Source organism: Periophthalmus magnuspinnatus, chromosome 20 (assembly GCF_009829125.3).
Source record: "Periophthalmus magnuspinnatus isolate fPerMag1 chromosome 20, fPerMag1.2.pri, whole genome shotgun sequence".
In the NCBI taxonomy this organism is placed as follows: domain Eukaryota; kingdom Metazoa; phylum Chordata; class Actinopteri; order Gobiiformes; family Gobiidae; genus Periophthalmus; species Periophthalmus magnuspinnatus.
Window position 1 is genome coordinate 15,264,990 of NC_047145.1, and position 20,431 is coordinate 15,285,420.

A 20,431-nucleotide genomic window follows, 5' to 3' on the forward strand; every position below is an offset into this window, starting at 1 on the left:
CACAGTTCATGTGAAAGTCACTTATGATTACAGCTGATCTTAATGTGCACAACAGTGTCAAATTAAAACTGCAGTTACACTGGTATCAGCTCTTGTACTGGCAGCACATTGACGAGTATGAGTTCAAACACCTGGTATTGGACCGATACTGGTATCTGTGCATCCCTACTGTGGAACATTCCAAGCAAAGCAATAACATTTTCATAGAGACAAGCAAAAAGAGAAAAGTTACGTAATGTACTTTTTTTAATTAGCCATTGTTTTTCTGATTTTTTTTTTAATTATAATTTGATATATTTTTTCTCACTGTAGTAGTATTTTTCCTAGCTGTAGTAGTGTTTTTTATTACAGTAGTAGTATTTTTCTTAACTTTAATAGTACATATAATTCCTTAATTCTGTAATTTCAGAAATGTTGGATAAAGCAGAAGTGCCTGAGACCTTGAGAAGACATGCGTGAACCCTATTCCCCAGGAAATGGTCCCGTGTTGATTTAGTGCTGTAGAAGTGTACTCCGGAGCCGTCTTAGACACAACTTTCTATTAGTTTCTTCCTTCCCTCAGTCCCCATTAGGAAAACACCATAAAAGATAATGGAAATGGTCTTTTTATTTTTTAACAAGATTGAAAGACAACATCTTTCAGTCGATATGTGTGAAAAGAAGTTCTAGTCCCCTGTTTTCAAGGATATGAATATTTCCTGAGTGTGGGAGAGCAAAAGGGAGTGAATATTCTGTACTCTTCTCTTTTAATGTTAATTTTATGATGATATTTGTGATTATGTTTGATTGGTTTTGATTTGTTGTCTTGTGAGTTTAATGTCTTTTTTATTCTGTAAAGCACTTTGAGTTACATTGTGTACGAATTGTACTATACAAATAAACTTATTTTTTGTTCCGCTTTCATTGTTTTGTCACATTTTTTGATGGAAATTTACTTAATTCAACAACTCTATAACACAATGACTGGACTGCTGTTAGCAATATTTAATCTGTTATGACATGTTATAGCAGACAGTCCACTGAAGTAAGGTTAGCAGACTCTCTAAGGTAAAGGCCAGAATGCTAAAGATAAAATAAACCACATCTCCTTAGACACAAAAAATGCTCAGTTTATTATACCAAGTTCTGTGTATTACCTCATTTATTCCGATGGCTCTGTTTAATTAAAAATACAAATTAACAGCATAATTAGAGCAACACCATAATTAAATTCTCTTTCATCCAAATTCATTTAATTCTCCATTTTGTGATAATATGGCTGCCAGTAGTCAGATCATGCTCCGTGCACTTGTTTCCTGGCTGCAGGCGCTATAAGGCCTTCCCTGTTATTATGGGCTGTTAGTGCCCGGCTCTGCACATTCTGTCTCTGTGTTTAATACTACACCCACTGTAGTCACTGTTGCGGTCAGGCTCTCGCGTAAGCCATTTTGATTTAAGTCATAATGTAGATGCATTAAAACACATCCTGCTAAAACTGCTTACTGCTCTAGTGCATTTTCTTAATGGGGTTGGATCCATAGGCATCAGTTAAAACAATATTAGAATGGTTGATTCATTGTTTTGACTTATTTGTCTTAAATGAAGTATTAGTAATGATTTGTTTTGTCTATTCATTGACATTATAGGACATACTAAGAGGCAACATAAACAACCATGAAAGAATGGTATGTCGGTCTAAATGAGTGAAGAGTGGAGATATTACATTTTATTCATTATCAAACTGGAGAGATTGGGATCAAACATATTTTCTATATATGTATTTTTTTATTATTGCATTATTTTTATTGTTGACAAAATCCTAACCTGATTCTTGCCAGATTGATATGTGTAACATTCTGGGATGGCTCTCGCCGATCTGAACCAATGATCGAAGCGTTCAAATTAAGACTTGTTTACGCGTCACAACAGCAGAACATGCCCCAAAATCAAACTTACCATGTTTGTTTTGGTTGGTTCAGAGCTGGCTTCCAACCAAACCACATCCTGTCCTGTGATTGGTCAGTTTCATATCACATGCAAATGCTTCAGCTGGAGCTGAACAAGACAGATTCTCCAGAGTTTGTGAACTCACAAGAATTCATTTTATTGGTAATGCAAACAAAATCCACCAGCATATAACAATATATACAATATAACAAGTAAACCAATGATCTATGTGAATATATATGGCCATATCTGTGGAATAGTGGATGGTTTCGTTGGATGAAGGCGATTCCTGTAAGGCATTCCCTTGCAGGTATTGCCTATGGGTACTAGCCTCTGCTGGTACCACCTAGATCGGACCCTCTTCTCAGGTCTTTTGGTTTTGTTAAATTCTGCATGGTCACCATTGCTTGAAGTTGGGGAGCTACTGCCAGGATTATGTTCAGCATGTTGAGATTGGCCTTGTCTGTTGGTTTTCAGATGATGCACTTTGGTCTGATGGAGATGTAGAAGCCTACTGTCTCAGGAGCTGAAGGTCACAGTCCCATCTTCGGGACTGTAATGGAATGTGACCATCATTTGACAACAATTGTCAAATGGGACTGGCACGTCTGAGCTTTCAATTTTCAGATCTTCAAGAGACCAGGTATTAGGACCAGGCAAGTTGCAGTTGTATCTTTCAACATCAGGCAACTTTGAGGTTCTCCAGAATCAGAATCAGAATCAGAAGACTTTTATTGCCATAGTCTGTGAACACAGTTCACAAACTAGGAACTTGCTTCGGTGAAAAAGTGCAACATAAACACACTGATTAAATACAAATACAAATAAGGGCAGGGAAATCCAGCTCGAATTTGACAACTGAGGGGCAGATGAAGCAGAACCAAAGTGAGGGTGCTGATGATCTCTTTGGTTTTGTACTTATTTCCTCTTTATTAGTAACTGTAGATACCTCTTCAAGTGGTACCTCTTGATAGGAACCACCAGTTGGACACACTCTCATCACTTGTTCTGACTGCCTGAGATACTCCAAGCTGTCCAGGTTGTGCAGATGAGACATCATAATAAAGCAATGCCGCAGAGCTTGTTGGAGTCAGTCTCAAACAAGGGTCTAGATGGAGCAATCCCTTGAAGATCTACTAGAGCTTTCCGGTCCTCGTACTCTGCATTCTCCCATTTGGGAAAGGCGTCCACCAGGTCATCAAGAGACTTCAGCTCACAGCCATAGCCATTATACTCCTTCGTTTTGGTCTTCATAACCTCCTCGTATTCCTCTTGTGTCCGTAGAGTCCACGTTGATGACCACGTTTCATAGTCCATCACCTCCTTAAAATAGAACTTGGTGTAGACTCCGTTTGATAATAAGTACTTGGGTGGATATCCCAGAATCTCGACCATTCACTTGACCATCTGATAGTTACATTTGATGGGGAATAAGAAGTATCTCAGATAGAGGAAGGCCAGGTTGCAGCCCAAGGTGAAGACATCAACGGCTTCATTAGTTGTTGCCGAGTGAAACTTCTGGAGCAGTAGATCCACAGGGCTGGCACCACATGCCAGGTCTGACCTCATATGAGTACGTGGCTGCACCAAAGTCAATCACCTTGAGTCTAAATGGCTTCTCCTTAACACTCGTCTGCATCATATTATCCATTTTCAGGTCTCTATGGATGATGCCAAGACCTTTCAGACCTTCCAAAGTCATGAGGCACTCTTTAGCAATTGGTCGTATGTCGCTTGGGGCAAGAAGCTCCCATTCTCGGCTTTTGATCAGGTCGAAAACGTTCATCTCCAGCATTTCAAATGCCAGACAGGTGAGACCTCTGTGTTCAAATCTGCCGAAGAATTTCACTAGATTGTAGGTGTGTGAGTCCAGGACACGGAGAGCTTCCAGCACTGACACCTCTTTGCAGTACAGTTCCATGAAACAAATTGGTAAAATAAATATTATTTTTTTATAGAGAGGCCAGTAGCAGATTGGGACAATGTTAATGAACAGACATGATTCAACATAAAAGTAACCACACCGGATTATAGCCCAAGGCTAATTTCCATCCGTTGCTCCAAGGGCTGGGGTCACAAAAGGGTCAACATGACATGGACATGAAAGCATTTAGTTAGTAGCACAGTAGCCATTTAGTTGGGCATGTACTGTTTGACATATTTATACCACTTACACCAGGTCCCCCATTGTTCCGATCTAATACCACCATGTATTTCTTTGATTTTAGGAAAGTAACTGTAAAATAAGCTGCATTGGAATACAGTTACTTCAGTTCATTGTATTGAGCTAAAACTTGGTAATGTTCCAGCACTTTATCTGTCATTTTTTTATTGCTGAGTCAGACTTTTCAAAAGAGTCTTTTCTCAGCCTCTCCAGATATTCTCTTTGTGCTGGACTGTGATGAATGACCTCGGATCATATCAGTGAGCTCCAATGAAAAACTATCATCTACTGTAAATCACTGTAACCCTCTCCATCTTTTTTGTTAGGGCCACAATTTGTACAGTAACATCACTAGAATAATCATTAAAATCTCATTTAAATAAGTTCAAATAGGGAGAGCGGGTGATCTCCTGTGAAAGTGCACAGTAGTGAAATGATACTGTCCATATGATACAAGCACAAAGCACCTGCAGAAAGGCTGCACCGTGTAAAACTATACTCTGTAAAGAGTGTTTATGTACCGTACGAGTCTATGCGTCATAAAGACTTCTGTCTTGTGCAGTGACCAGGCCTATTTTGTGTTCTGATTTCAACTGCATATTGCCATAGGATGTCAGCCACTGATGATATTTTGGATTTTCCTTACATTATCTTATCTTAGAGTTTCAAAACAAAAACAAAAAAACATGATATGGCTTTTCTTTCCCACAAACTGCACATCCCTTTAAACCGCACATCCCTTTAAACCGCACGTCCCTTTAAGGCCTTCCACAGTCGAGAGGTGTTGGGCACTGGAAATCTCTTTTAGTCTAAATTACTGATAAACAAGGTGTTATGCAAAATTATGACCTCATTATTTGACTTTTCCACAAACAGCTCTATGTCCCTTTAGGGTTAATTGCTGTAGTAGTTACCATAACAACAGCTGAATCTCGTACTGGGGACACATTTTCTAGATTATGATAAACAGTCTTTTTTTGGACTGTGCTCTGGGCCTTTTCCCTGTAACAGCTGTAACAGCTGCGTCCTGCACCAGCATGTTCTAGATTACTGATAAACACGTCTTTGGGGATTTTGCTAAAGGCTTTTTTCCTGATTACTAAAAAAATAGATTACCTCATTATTTGGCTTATTGCATAGACAACAGCATGTCCCCCCAGGACTTCTGTAGAAATATCCTAAAAATGACAATAACAATAGCTGAATCTTGCACTAAGCGTGTTTATCTGTAATCTAGAAAATGTCTATTTTTCTATTCCTCTGACGGCTTTTTTCTGGTTTATTAAAATCATGGATGACCTCTTTACTTGGCTTTTCTTTCACGCAGACAACAGCATGTCCCTGCAGGGCTTCCTTATTCAAATAGCTTAAAAATCACCATAACAGCAGTGGGAAGACATGTTCTAGATTACTGATAAACAAACTATTTTTTTGGATTATGCTCAGGGCATTTTTCTTGTTTACAAAAAATAAATAGATGACCTCATTATTTGGCTTTTACACAGACAACAGCATGTCACTTCAGGGCTTCCGTATTGAAATTGCTTAAAATGACCATAACAACAGCTGTATCTTGCACTGGGCCCCGAGTCCGAGCAGTGACTTTGAGAGCCCACGAGGTCCCTCTCCACCATCATTACCAGAGCTACAGATGGTGCTGTTTTTGCATGGCTACAGCGAGGCAGGAGGGGCCGGCCACTGACGGGGAATAGATGCTTTTGAGCGAGAGAGAATTGAAATGTAGAGATGACAACAAAATGAAATTCCCCTCCCGAGAGCCCGGAGCCTCTCATGTTTGTCTTCATCTGACATCAATGCATTGCTTATATTGTGTTCTGCTGCAATGGCCATAACCTTTTGTGGCCCCTCCGACTGTCACAATGCATTCAGATTGGCTCCTAGAAATACAGTACTAGAATATAGTGATTTGTACAATGTGTTATTTAATTTTTTTGTATATAGTTAGAGATTTCAGCATGATATGTGGATACTGAAATGTGTTTTACCATAACTGCTATTGTTAAGCTATGTAACACAAATGCTCCTGGCCTGGGCTCTGTTTAATATGGGTCCTGTTAAAGGTTGTATACTGCAATAAAACTTAAAGTAGCATTGCATAACATTCTTGTTTTTTAATGCAATAAAAACAGCCATAATAACAAGTGTTTTTATCGCTTAAAATACATGTTTATGCTGCGCCTTACTACAGATCAGACCTGTAACTTGGCCTAGTAGCACCACCTACTTCACTTCATCGCCAAATGTTTAACAGGAAAAACAATCACAACTCCATAGACATAAACAGTAAGTTAAATAATGCATATTTGAAGTTTACAATGCAATAATGTTGTACAAGTAGACTTATACAAGAGCCCGTTACAATATTAGCAGTTGCCAGGAAAACTCATTTTATATTGAATGAACAGAAAGGCAGGAACAAAGATGTAAAAAGCATTTTAAATTTAATATATTTAAAAAAGGTAACTTAATAAAAGTTCAAATTAATGCAAATAATATCAACAAAAACTGTGGTCAACTTAACTAGAAAAACAAAACAAAAAAACTAACTCAACAAAACAAGAACAGGTGTGTAAATACAAGAGGACTAACCCAAAATGAACATAAGAGGAGGTACTACCCTAAAAGATAAACTAAAACTACTAACTTAGGCAAAGTAATAATGAGGCTAATAATTATAACTATAAAAAGAATAATTCAACCTGGAAAGACTCAAAGTGTCATTGGCTTTATTGAATGAGTTATCTTTAGCAATTAGACTCTGGCAAAAGGCGTTGTGATGAAGGGCGTGGCAGTTACACGGTGTTTAGGAGATGTCTTCCACCCGGGGCCTGGACTCTGGAGGTGACCAAGGTGAGGCTGAGGTGAGTGAAGGGACAATGAGATGATGCGGAGCCGAGGAGGCGCTGTGGAGGTGGTGGGACGTTGCACAAACTGAAGCGACCATGCATTGGTGACGGGAGTGTAAACAGGGCAGACCGGGCGCTGGTTGGATGAAGAGGACGTGCGGCGAGCGGTGGGGAGGTGTAATAGGAGGTGGTGATGACGGCTGAGGAGCAGGTAAAACTCTGGAGAAGCAGTGAGTAGATGAGAGCGGAGTTACTGTAGGTTTTCCAGGCTGAATTTACTCTAGCTCCATCAGTGATTAATAAAATAACTTTAAGCAGAGTAAATTAGCAAAAATAAACTTAATAGTGTTCCTCCGCCTTAGTCTTGGTCCAGGTGGGCTTTGCCAAGTTTGTTTAAGGACCTTCCTCCTTCTGCTCGACAGAAGTTTTTTGTCTGACAATTCAAAAGAAACAAGTGTAAGTACATTTAGTGTATTAACTGCACCCAAAATTAGTTTAAATTAAACTGTGTAACTACGTAAACTAATCTAAATCAATGAACGTGCACACGGTTAAATGTAAAAGAAATCAAAGAGGTATCCACCACACAGCTGTATAGATATGTTTTCCCTCAATCAGAAATAGTAAGAGTAATAATATTTAAAGAATTGTCCTTAGCTGTTTGGCAGAAAACAAAGTGAAAATCCAGAGCATGGCACAGCTTCTGAAAATGTTTGCTCTAAGAGGATTACACAGGTGATTAATGAGGTGTGGAGGCTATAATGATTTGAAATGTCTCCGTGGAGATGGATCAGATCAGCCCTAACCTCGCCGGAACATTTACCCTGTTGGCATTTCTCATGATATTTATTTAGTGTGTTGCCAAAACCCACTGCGCCCTTACGCCTCTGCACCCGGCACACTCCACACATCACAAAGTTTGGCCCTTTTAACATCACAGCCTGTTCTGGAAAAGCAAAAATATAAAAAATGAAAATCCATAAATAGAAAGGCCTCAGGTTGTACCGCAGAGCATTGGAGTCTCCCAGGAGTCAAGGTCTGTTTGTCTTTTTCGTATTTAGTTTGTGGGTCAGCCCGCCCAAAGACACTGCCCCCACTGGGATCAATGAGGATAGAGGGATTATATTTCATTGCCCCAAGAATGATTTTGAGCTCTAGTCAACTGGATGTACTAGTGATCAGATTACTATAAGATTACTAGGGGATTAGGATGTTAATACCTTAATCCAGTGATTGGCATATGTGGGAAGAGTAGCCAAATAGTGTTTTATAACAGTCTGATTAGCATAATATTATAAAACTGACTATGCTTACATGCACACCGAAATCTGGTCATTATCTGATTTCTTAAAGGGCTCGTATTACACTGTTTTGTTACGTTATAATGTTGGTTCCTCATCAAAAACATGCCTGGAGTTGTGTTTTGTTTCATTCACACATGTTTAACACACAGAACCTGCATGTTTTGGCTGTGTTTTTCACTGAACCACCAAACACCCCGTTCCACCTTGTGATGTCATCATGTGGTAATACAGGAAGTGCTCCACTGTGCTTTGGAAACTACATATGCCTTCATTAGAATCATGTGGATAATTCAGCCCTGTAAAATGAGAGTCTCTAATGAACTAAAGAGATGTAGACGGACTAATAATGCAGGATTACTCAAACATATGTGAATGAAACGAAACACAACATCAGGTATGTTTTTGAGGAAACAACATCAAAACATAGAGCAGAAAACAGTGTAATATGAGCCTTTTAAGAAATCAGATAATGACCAGATTTCTATGTGCATGTAAGCGTAGCCTGTTTTATGATGTTATGCTAATCAGATGTTTTTGGTGAAGTAACAAGATTAAATATCACAAAAGTCAAATTTTCATAATAAAGAACCTTTAAGTATACAAATGATTGAAATGTTCACCTTCACATCTTCATACGTACGTAGTTTTTTTTTTTTTTTTTTGTCAGACATGTGACAGAAATGCCAGAAATAAAGTAAACTCAAAAGGAAACATGCGATTGCTACTCAAATAACCAGTATTAAATCACATTATATGCTCTCCGTTCTTGAAAAAATATCAATCTGCTCTGATTAAAAGTTAGTGACTCCAATGCCTGACTGTCCTGTGTGATAGTGGTTGATATTATTTGGCATAAACTGATTGGCTCCTCACTACGGAGTATCATTTTGTTGAATTTGTCTTTAGGCTTGGGTGAGATCTGTAAAATAAAATGATAACCAGTGTCTTAAAGAGTTCAAATCAGCTAAAATGCCTTTATTGTGAATGAAACTCGGATTCCATTGGGCCAGGATGTATCATTATGACATCATTGTTACTTTTACTACTCCATTTCCAAGATATTTTAACATGTTGTAATCATACGCAGTCTCAATTTTAACAAACTCTAAACGGTGTATTCAGAGTAACAGCGCTGTCTCCTCTCTCCACAGACCTCACCTGTCACTAGTTCAAACCCTTTTCTTTCTCTGACCACTTCAGATGCATCTTGACCACACCGGAGTGCACCACGCATCTGATGGGCTGACCCACTTGTCAAGCCTTCACAATTTGGCACAATTTCTCCCTCTTGCCAGTCTTTTCTGCTTTTAACATATCAGATTTGGGAGTAAAATCCTTGCTTCCAGCTTACCTGTTTGATGAGTGCACTGGGAACATTTTATGCCATTCAGATCTATTTTTAAAGCGTACACTGTCACTCTGCCCCTGCTTGCCAAATTATCCCTGACAGCTTTTCACTGGTTGCATGCTAAAACACGAGCAGAATGATGAGAATTATCTGGAGTTTGGTTTACTCCCATCAGTCAGTTAACATGAATATTAAGATTGTATTTCCTCTCATTACTACTGTATGTTTTTATTGTTGTCCTACTTAACCGTGTGCAGCAAGATGGATTCTCTCGAAGTTTGTATGTTCACAAATTCACTTGAATCCATCTTGGCATGCTCCCACCGCTGCCTGAATTTGGGACCAATCATAGAGCAGCTTTGTGGTTTTGGTGGAAGCCAAAGGCGAAGCTCCCAAACAAACCAAAACAAACACAGAGACACTGACAGACATACACACCAGGAACATTTGTAAACACTTTTTCATTTATTTTCCACAATTATTTACATTGTAGATTCTCAGTGAAGACATCAAAACTATGAAACACCCACATAAAACGTAGTAAACAACAAATACATTTGTTTTAGTTTTTATAAACTTGTATATCTCCCTTTGCTTTGAGTCCTGGTTTGCACCTTTGGCATTTCTTGACCCTGACATGGCGCAGCAGTGAAGTGAAACACATTTCAGGAGACTCACTGCTCACTGAGGAAAGGCCACGGGTTTGCAGCTCTGTGGATAAAGCAAAGGGGTGGCTACTTTGAGGATTTGAATATAAAATATAAAATTACTATTAACTAAACTAAACTTTTATTCTTCACTACATAATTCCATATATTTCGCTTCATATATTTGAGTCTTCTGTATGTAGAAAGTAGACACAAAGAAAAAAACATTGAATGAGAGCGTATGTCCAAACTTGTAACTGGTAGTGTTACTTTAACCTCTGCTTCTACAAAAACGTGCAGAGGGAAGGGCTTTGTGCGTTTGTGCTTCTTCCCTCTCCTCTGGATTTAACAAAAGTTCAATTTTTTTGGCTTGTTCCACTGCTGTGACATTTCACTTCGAGTATTGTCCCAACCGCTTTCAGCAAGAGACATCCCAGACTGGCATTAGGTTTTCAAACAACATAACTGACTTAAAGTGTCACTGTTTACTATTATGAATTAAGTCTTTGTTAAGGCTAATTAAAGCTAATCTAAAGTCTTACTAATTACTTCACTCAAATTCCTTTTCTATGATATAATTTCCATTACTTTGCCATCATTCCTTCCACGTCCTCATAACGTTCTGTATATATTCACTAGTTTTTTCCATCTTAACTGTATATTCCATTTTGTGTGGTAGACCCCCGCTGCCTGTGCCCTGTTTCCTGGTCAAATCAGAAGGGGCTGTCTCTAACATGCTTGGTGTACTGCGATATTGCCTCTGCCTCCCTGCGTCTTCTCTGCAATTCAAATCCAGGCCTGCAGTCCCCAGCTGCTTGCTATCATGACTCCTGCATCAGCTTACATTGACACAGCTAATACCTCGTGGGTGCATCCCAATTATCATCTGCATGTAAGCATTTAGTCAGATTTGATTGGTTTTCCATCAACCCAGCGGTGTTCATTTCTTTCACTAATATATTTTGTCATCAATGTCATGTTTTTTGTGACTAAAAGTACATACAAATTAAAGTAATCAGTGATGACTAAAACGATGAATAAAAATACAGTTTTTTTGTTGCTGCCTCCTCTGGGTAAGACGGCAGGTGAGATTAAGTTCTATGGCCGCGTCAATATTTAATAAAGAATAACAAGAAAGTGGCAGAAGAAATAAATAAAACAACTGGAGTGACTGTGGATCTGTGATCTGTGTGTGGATCACAACACCAGAGAACGCAGCACAGTACCAGCTCTGATTTTTTTATTTTTTTATTTTATTTTCATATCACGCTTCTTGTTCATTTTTTTTTTTTTTTTTACTTGAACTCAACCCTCTTACTCACTCTTTTTCTCTTCCCTTCAACTTCAACATGGTTTAGCTACACACAAACCTACAAACACAGTCACGGTTTATTTATTTTTTTATTTATTTTATTTTTTATTTATTTTATTTTTTTATTTATTTATTTTTTATTTGTCTTATCTGCAAACTGTCCCATTAAATCTTCTGTATTTTTTAATTTATTTTTTATTTTTTTTGTCAACTCATAAAAGCTGAAATAAAGGGGATGACTGCAGACTAGAGGCTCGTCCTTTTCCATCACAGTGTCGTTAACAGACCATAAGCCCAGCGTCCTGTGTACAAGTACTAGGATACAATGTGAGTACTATACTGAGCTTCAAAAACAAATGCTGGTTTACCACATGGGTTATAGCTTTCATGGATTAAATTAGCATAACAATTGAAAAATATTGATTAAAACTAAAAAAATTTATCTTTAGTCAAAACCAGTGGTGGAAGAAATAGTAATGTATTATACCCTGCATGTTTAGGTATCTGTACTTAAGTAGATTTTACAGTAGATACCTTTTACATTTACTCTACTACATTTGCTAGAAAGTATCTGTACTTTCTATTCCCCTACATTTTTGAACTAGACTGAAAAGTAAAAAGTACGTTTCATTTGATTTGAGGGATTATTTTTACCATGTTTGTACCAACATCCTGCCTAAGGTTTTTGAGTTCACGCTTCGGCTTTGTGTAAACAAAACTAAAATATAATACACAGAATTCATAAGAAAAATTGAGAAATGGATTTGTATTGCTGCTGTTGACCAAAATATGTAGTGTTATTTAATCAATATCTCTATCTGTATGCTTTAACAAATTACCAAGACTTGTGTGAAATACTTTTACTTTTTACTCTTAAAGTGCATTTTTAAACAGGTACTTAAATGCTTTTAATTAAGTAGATGTTTTCATTTGATACTACTGTTTACCTATGTATCTGTACTTTTACTTAAGTAACAAAATTCAATACTTCATCCACTACTGTTCAAAACCTAAAACTAAGCCTAAAACTAAATCAAACTGGTTCTAAATCTCAACAGAACACCTCAGAGTACTGTCCAACTCACAAAGCAGGGCCAAAACAGTGTTCAGGTGCCAAGACAAGAGTAGTAACAAACTCCTGATTATTTGTGTCCACCCACGTGGCAAAGTAATCCTCTTGTATCTCCCATCTTTCTCCTGGCCCTTGTGGTTTATTTCTCTTAACACTACCCTTAAGACTACAGACTTATTTTGTTTTCTGCACAATTCTCCCTGCAATGACATGATTTGAGTTTTTGGATGTGTGAAGTAGCTTGTTCTCAGGCCAATCTTTGTCAGTAACAAAAAAGTAAAGATGCCTGGGCGTCTCAATGTCTTGGCGCCAAAACAAGGCCGTAGGGGGAGACTGGAGCTTAGAGGGGGTGATTCACTGCAATCTGTGCGCTGCTACATGTGCCCAAAAGATGGAGTCTCAGGCCCGACTTATGCCTTAATAAACCCTGTTGGTGTGAAGTGTTATTACTCAGCAGTGAAATGCCAAAGAGATGTGGGGTCCCACGGGGGAAACTAGGGCTATTCTCTGTCAGGTCTTCCATTAAAGCCAGGCCACTTTGTTCTGCCGGTTTTATCTTGTGTGAAATGCCAACGCCACCATTGGGGCGTCTTAGCGCACTGAGCTACGGTGTACTTTTTAGGTTTAATTACGTAAATACCAGGCAGTATGGATTTTTGAGCTAGCAGAGAGGTGTAGGAGCAAAAGTGTTCTTAATATTTAACTTTTAAGAAAAGTTTAAAAGTCAATCAAATGTCATAAGGACTGTTTTTATTGGTCTGTGGCGGCATGTGACAGGTGTTTGATCAATGCCAATAGTTGGAGTCATTTTTAAAGGGCATTTTAAAATATGACTGCTGTTTCTGGTTTGTTGCAAAAGCACTTCTTGAAAGAATGGATTGTATTCACATCACACCTGCTTGTATTTAGCTGGGTTGATGTATGGAGTGGTTGTGCTTCTGCCTCCTAGCATGGATTCTTTTTGGACCCAGACTTATTTTTTAACTCCAGATGTGTCATAGCTTTGTTTGTTTTATTTTTTTATTTTGAAAGGGGCATGATTAGTGTCTCTCTTGGGCAACACAAGGCCTTTCTGTGTGGAGTTTGCATGTTCTCCTTGTGTCCTCTAGGTGCTCCAGTTTCCTCTACCAATAAAAAACTATTACAACAAGGGGCCAGGATTTCCTTAAAATGTGATTTCAAATCTCAGCGGAACTTTCCTGGTTAAATAAAGATTTTTTTTTAATGTTTTTTTTCTTTGTCACAATGACTGTGGGTGTGCCACTGAGAGCCTTTTAAGAGAGACAGGGTTAAAACTGTCTCATGACATGAATACCATGTGATTCATGGTCTACCATGAAAAACGCCTTTTACACAGAACCTTTTTCCGTCTAAAGCTCAGCTCGACCAGCAGGTGCAACACTTGTGCTCTTTGTCACCTGGAAACATACTGGCAGTCCAAGTATATGATTTTTCCTTCACATGTCATAGAAGTGAAAGCATTCCTCTGCCTTTCAACACCTCAGGCTGTAGCCACAGAGTTAGAAAGTGTTAAAGACAACACACTGATAAAACACTGCATGTTTTATACGGTGTTTCTTCATACACGTGTGCCTTTTTAGGTAAACCTCAAACTTAAACCCAACATAACTGTTATAAGCCTTTATTGTTCACTTGCCAAGGTCATTTGTTAAAGGTCTGGGTCAATAGATATGGGTCCTGGGAGGGCATGTGACGTGAAACATACTCTAAATCATCACATTGCACCTCAGCACAGAATCTGATTTCACCTTACCATCTAACTGTGCTCTGTAATAAACGTCTTTTCTGTCTTTTCCATGCAGCCCTCGTAGTAAACATAACATTTTCAACACCGAATTTTATGTGAACGCATCAAGGAAAACAAAGGCACCGCCAGACAGCCGGCTCTTTCTAGTTGTTCCAGTCATGTAAAAGCTTTCGTTTCACAAACTTCAGAGGAGTCTTACTGGCAGCAGAAAGAAGCCCTTACTCCTCTGCTTTTTACTCTGAGCATAAACCAGGGACATGTGTTAGCGCGACCCCGGCATGTGCGCCTAGCCTTGTACTGTCTGGAGAGGCTTACCTGCGTCTGAACCACAGTTTAACGGCACTCAGCTCAGGTACACGGCGGAGTTTTGTCTGAATGATTCCAAGGATGATGATGCACATTTGTTTAAAACGAGCAAATATAAAGTGAGACAGCTTTTAAACGTAGAAATAGTAGAAGCTCTCATGTTGAAAATTAGACTCAAGAGCATGAAATGAAACCATGGCTCAGACAGAATAACTCGAACCGGACAGTTTCTACTTAAGGGTAAACGTTCACCACCACAAAGTCCAAACGGTGACCATTTGTTTCTTAAAGGTGCTCTTCTCTGAGGAGATGTTATGGCTGTAGGCCTGAAATGTACATCATTAAACAAATTTATCTTGTATACAGGGGGTTACAGGGGTTTTGTAGTTGGAAAAAGCATAATGAAAAAACACGCATTCTAGTCACACTGTGGAAAATTCCTGGCAAAGCAACAGAAAATGAAAATCTTGAGGCATCCAGTTCTACATATTCATATATTTTATTGTCCAACGGTGGTTCAAAGGTTGAGGTACAACATATGCTCAAGTCAGTTCACATTGTCATTTTAACTTCTTGTACAAGAGACATGGTGAGAGGTTCTTAACATAGAATAGGCTGGCAAACTGGAGAATTTTGATTAGGTATTAGGTTGTTCTATTAGGTATTAGGTTATTAGTTTCTTTGCTTCTTAGCTCATTTCTTGTTATCTTGGCCCACGTCATCAGAGGTATAATGCTCCCTACAACAGAAGCATGACCAGACTGGACTGGAATGGACAATACTATCACACCGTCTTGAGTGTTCATATGTCTGGGTGCTAGGTGATTATGATGGTAAATAACCACCTCCTGCATTAGAAATCCAACCTCATCCCTCTTCTTCACCCCTCTGCTTCATCCTTCTTCTTCGTCCCTCTTCTTCATCCCTCTTCTTCTAACTCCCAGGCTACTTCAGGTTGTTTTACAGCCGTTTGTGTAGTTTTAATCTATCATTGCAATACCAGAATAAAATAAAAATAAAAAGATAGCATTTTGTTTTTCAAGTCTCATGATGGTTGATGTTAGTGATGGATCTTTTGGCTCTTTTATGGGATCCAACTCTTTTGTATCTGCTCATTTCAAAGAGCCGTTTAAAAGACTGGCTTTTTTTTATATTTATTTATAAAGCATAAGCCAATGTGAGAACTCTTATTAACAACAAACTAATCACAGAGAAATGACAATGGACAAAATTGAATGTAAATAGATTTAATATAAAATGCATAAAAATGAGTAAGAAAAGATGTGGTTCTTTTGAAAAATTGGATCCAGTTCCAACCAGTCACATTAAAGAATCGTTCAAAAAGAGCTGACTCGTTCACAAACGTCACATCACTAGTTGGTGTTTGGTTGTCAGAAAGATGCTTATATGCCAGTCTTGTTTTATGCTGGGGCTTGGGGAAATGGCCCTGCAAACATTAATGCAGTGTCATCTAGGACTTTATGAAGCACTATTTGCTCAGAAGATTCAGCAGAAGCAGAAGCAGCGGAGAGCAGTGTAGCCCAAAGGGAGGCGTGCAGACTGCGGCTCTTCTTGCCTCATCGCCCCCTCCATCCCACTGGATAAAAGCAGCATTTCAGAGACAAGAAGGCGCCAAGAACACAGATGTTAAACAGTCTGGGCGTCGGTAAAACATGTCCCTGAAATCAGGTGCAAATGGAGGCGCAGCAGAATTTGGCATTCTCCACCGCCGTGTTGTATGAAGTGTGAAACCATCTGACAGCACTGAGATAAAGAACAAAACACGCTCCTCATTTAGTTTAAAGGCATATTCTCCTTCAAAATATGTATTCGCTGCAAATCATCTTTATTTGTTATGTGTACATTGGCCTTTAGTATTTTATTTTCTTCAGTGATGAACTTATATAGGGTTTAATAATCATTTACAGTTTACAGTGAAACAAACAAGGAAACAATAGAAAAAAGTAACATTGACATTTATCAAAAATAACTGAACAAAGACAAGATTAATGCCATATTTTGGGACATTCTAATATCTCCATAGAGCAGGGGCGGTGGCAAACATTTGTGGTTGGAGGAGCTATGTGAGCCACAGCACTGATTTATGAAACATGGATATGGATTTATTTATTTTTTTATTTTATTTTTTGTAGTTTATTTGAATTTTATATATCAGATACTTCATTTTAAGTTTTGTTTCAGACTTTTGCGGCAAGATACACATTTAGTAGGAATACAGCATCCCTATGGTGTTTGAATTATATTGCAAAAAAATGTAATTATGTGATGGAGTTTGATTTAGAAAACTGATTTAGGGAAACATTTTATTTTCTTATTGTAAATGACATGTTTTTGCTCAGTTTAGAACATTTATTATGCCTTTTGTCCTTGGTCTAAACTAACATGAATCAGAACAAATCATTGAGTTTTGATCCAGTTTGTGAATCCTTCAGTCTTATGCCTACACCAGCATCGTCCCTTCCCTCTTCACACTTTGCATTGTGCTCTGCTGTATTCACAGAAGCCTCCATGTGGCAGATTTATTCCACCCGTCTATAATTCACAGCGGCGCAGGATTGTTGTGTTACTGTTTGATGACAAAACTAGATTGGAATTGATGGCAAATAAAAAGATCAATCTCCATGGAAAGTTGTGGCTCCGTTGCGTGCCGGCGGTCTGGGCTGGGAGCTGTCTGCTAAAGCACTTCTCGCTCAGTGTGGAGTGTGTGCAGGTGTGCAGCAGACTCAGACTCTCCTGTCACTCCACGTCCACGGGCTAATTTACGGTGACACTGTCTATCCAGCCGTGCACTCTGCCGCTGTTTGTTTAGCAACCGCACGTTTCTCCTCAAATATCAAGTCACTTTGAGCATTTAACAACTCAAGATTTTTTTTTTTTTGTCACTAGCAGAGTGTAGATGTTCAAGTAGAAAATTTGAAAGCTTAATTTTAGTTTAGTTTGCTGTAATTTGCACTTTGCTTCTCATTTTCCATGATCCAAATGCCCCCTTTTCCCAGGTGATTGGCAGGTGATTACTCAGAAATCAGTATTATTAAATTAAAAAAAAAAGTTTAATTATGTTTCATTTATTTTAAGATTTCTTTGCCCAAATGGTTTTATTAGACATGACGGCTGTGATGTGAAATGGGGGGAGAGGGGGTAGAGACATTCAGCAGACAGTCCCATCAAGGAGGCGGAGACACAACATAGAGGTGTGTTCTCCACATGTACGACATCTTAAAGTGTGCAGCACTATACCAATTCATGTTTTTTTTGCCTGGGATCCAGAAAACACACAATACTTTACCAAGATGTGTGTCTGGTCACAAGTGAATCTGCTCGTTTTCAGATGGGTGTGATTGACAGGTGTATTAGCCAAACGAGGACACGCACGGTCGATCCATATAAAAAAAAAAAAAAAAGGAAAAAAATATCACAGGAGACTGATTCTGTAGAAATCCACCATGTTTTTCAAAGAATGAAGCACTAAACTCTGAGGTGAGATACATCTGATTTTATTTATAAATCATAGGTGACCAATGAGCTTCTTCGTTTTACATATGCCACTGAAAAAAAAAAAAAAAATCGGACAATCACATTTGACCAGGCTTGAGATCCACCAGAGGGATCAATCTATATAAAAAAATACAGAGAGATGCAATTTGCCAGGTGACATTTTCATATTTTCAGTGATGACTTATCATTCGTAATTGGTTGAATCTCAAAACCCATTAAGTGTAACTATGCCCATTCCATAGGGGAAGATTGTGTATAATCAAAAAGTTTTTCTTTCACAAATAAAATACAAAAAAACACAAACATTTTTAAAGTTAATCACGATTTTCCCTTTTGAGAAACGTCTTTGGAATTTAAAGTTTTGTCCTGAGATCAAGTGTCAAGGAAAATAAAAAAAGAATGTAAAAGAAAAAGATAAAAGTTAATAATGTTCATTCAAAACGAGAAAAAAGCTATCACAGTACTTTGCCCTTATCAGGCAGTGTCACCACTAAACTTTATTTTCACAATAGAAGTCACATTATTACATTTTTTTCCATTAATGTTGTCTTGGATAGAACATTTTATTTCCTGTGAACTCTTAAGAGAAAATTCTGGCTTCTGCTGCAATACATATTCACTAGCATGTTGATGGCTGCATTTTGCACACCTCTCTAATCCGCTTACATTTGCACCCTGACCTGTTATCTTAGCTCGCCTTACAATGACAGCCCCTAATTACAAATCAACAGTGTGGAGTCAGTCCCGTGGAATGCATCTGGAGGCCCGATGCGATGTTCGTACACATTTTAGCGCGCAGTTTACCGTGTCAGAGCTAATCCTATCAAATGGGAATAAGCACAACACAATCCCAGGTCTAACACAAGCACAGCCAAAGCGGTCCATGCAGATCCCCCTCACAGCGAGCTCACAAAGCCCATTTAAACCACACGGATAAATGTATCTGCAGAACACAGCACACTGTACCTGCACAGAAGAGGTTTGCTCTGCTCAAATAAAATACCTTTAGAATCACACTTTGTTTCAATGGAGAATTTGGAAAAACTTTTGCAACTAAAAACTGTTAGAAAGTAGGTTGATTTGCGTCAAATGTTCAACAAGTCAACAATATTAGCTCAGCCCCATGCAAATTAATACAACCCAAACGGCAATGGCGGCATCAACGGCAATTTTTGGAATAAGGTGAATTAGTCTGAATTGATGTTTGTGTCTGATGCCCTCCCTCACACAAATATGTCATTAGTGCATGGTGTGTGTGTGTGTGTGTGTGTGTGTGTGTGTGTGTGTGTGTGTGTGTGTGTGTGTGTGTGTGTGAACTTTGGTTAAAATAGATCATACTGGAAGAAGAGGCATACTTTGTTGACATTGTTGGTAAATTTGTACTGCATTTGACCCATCCTTCAATAGACCTGGGGCACATGTGTCAAACTCAAGGCCCGTGAGCCAAATGTGGCCTTCCACATCATTTTATGTGGCCCTCGACAGGGTAAATTAAAAGGTATGATGGTCTTAAAATCTCAATTTATCAGGAGATACGCAGTTACACAGCCATATTTTTACATCTAGGCAAATGCATATGCAATATTTGTAACTTGAATAAGTAATAAATACAGAAAGAGTTAATTAACAAGTTATAAAATTTGTTAGATCTATTTTACATTTGGCCCTTTGAGAGCAGCCATTTTGTTGATGTGACCCTCGGTGATTGACACTCCTGACCTGAGGCAACTTGGATGTCAGGAGGTTTGCGAGGTTTGGTCAGGACTGACTCAGGAGATTTCTGCCTGTTGTTCATGTTCTTTAAATGTTTAGGTGAAGCACTTTGGTCAGCTGAAGTTGTTTCAGTGTACACTCTGCAGATCTGACCGGGCGACGGGTGTGTTGGAGGAGAAGCACTTCACTGAAAGGTTTTAAGAAGACATCAAACCTTTCGATCTCTGTGACCTTCCTCACTGGGACCAAAACGTTGGACTAATAAAAGTGAACTAATAATGAGTCAGTGTGTGGAGTCTTCTTAAAACCTTTCAGCTGAAGTTGTTGTACTATAGAAGCAAACTTGAATGGAATTTATTTTGGCATATTTTATATTGATAGTATCCACAGGTAGAACATGCAAACTGCACATGAAAGACCCAACCAGCCTGAGAATCAAACCTCGGCGACTGTGCCACCTGAGATCATCAAGAATTATCATTAAGAAT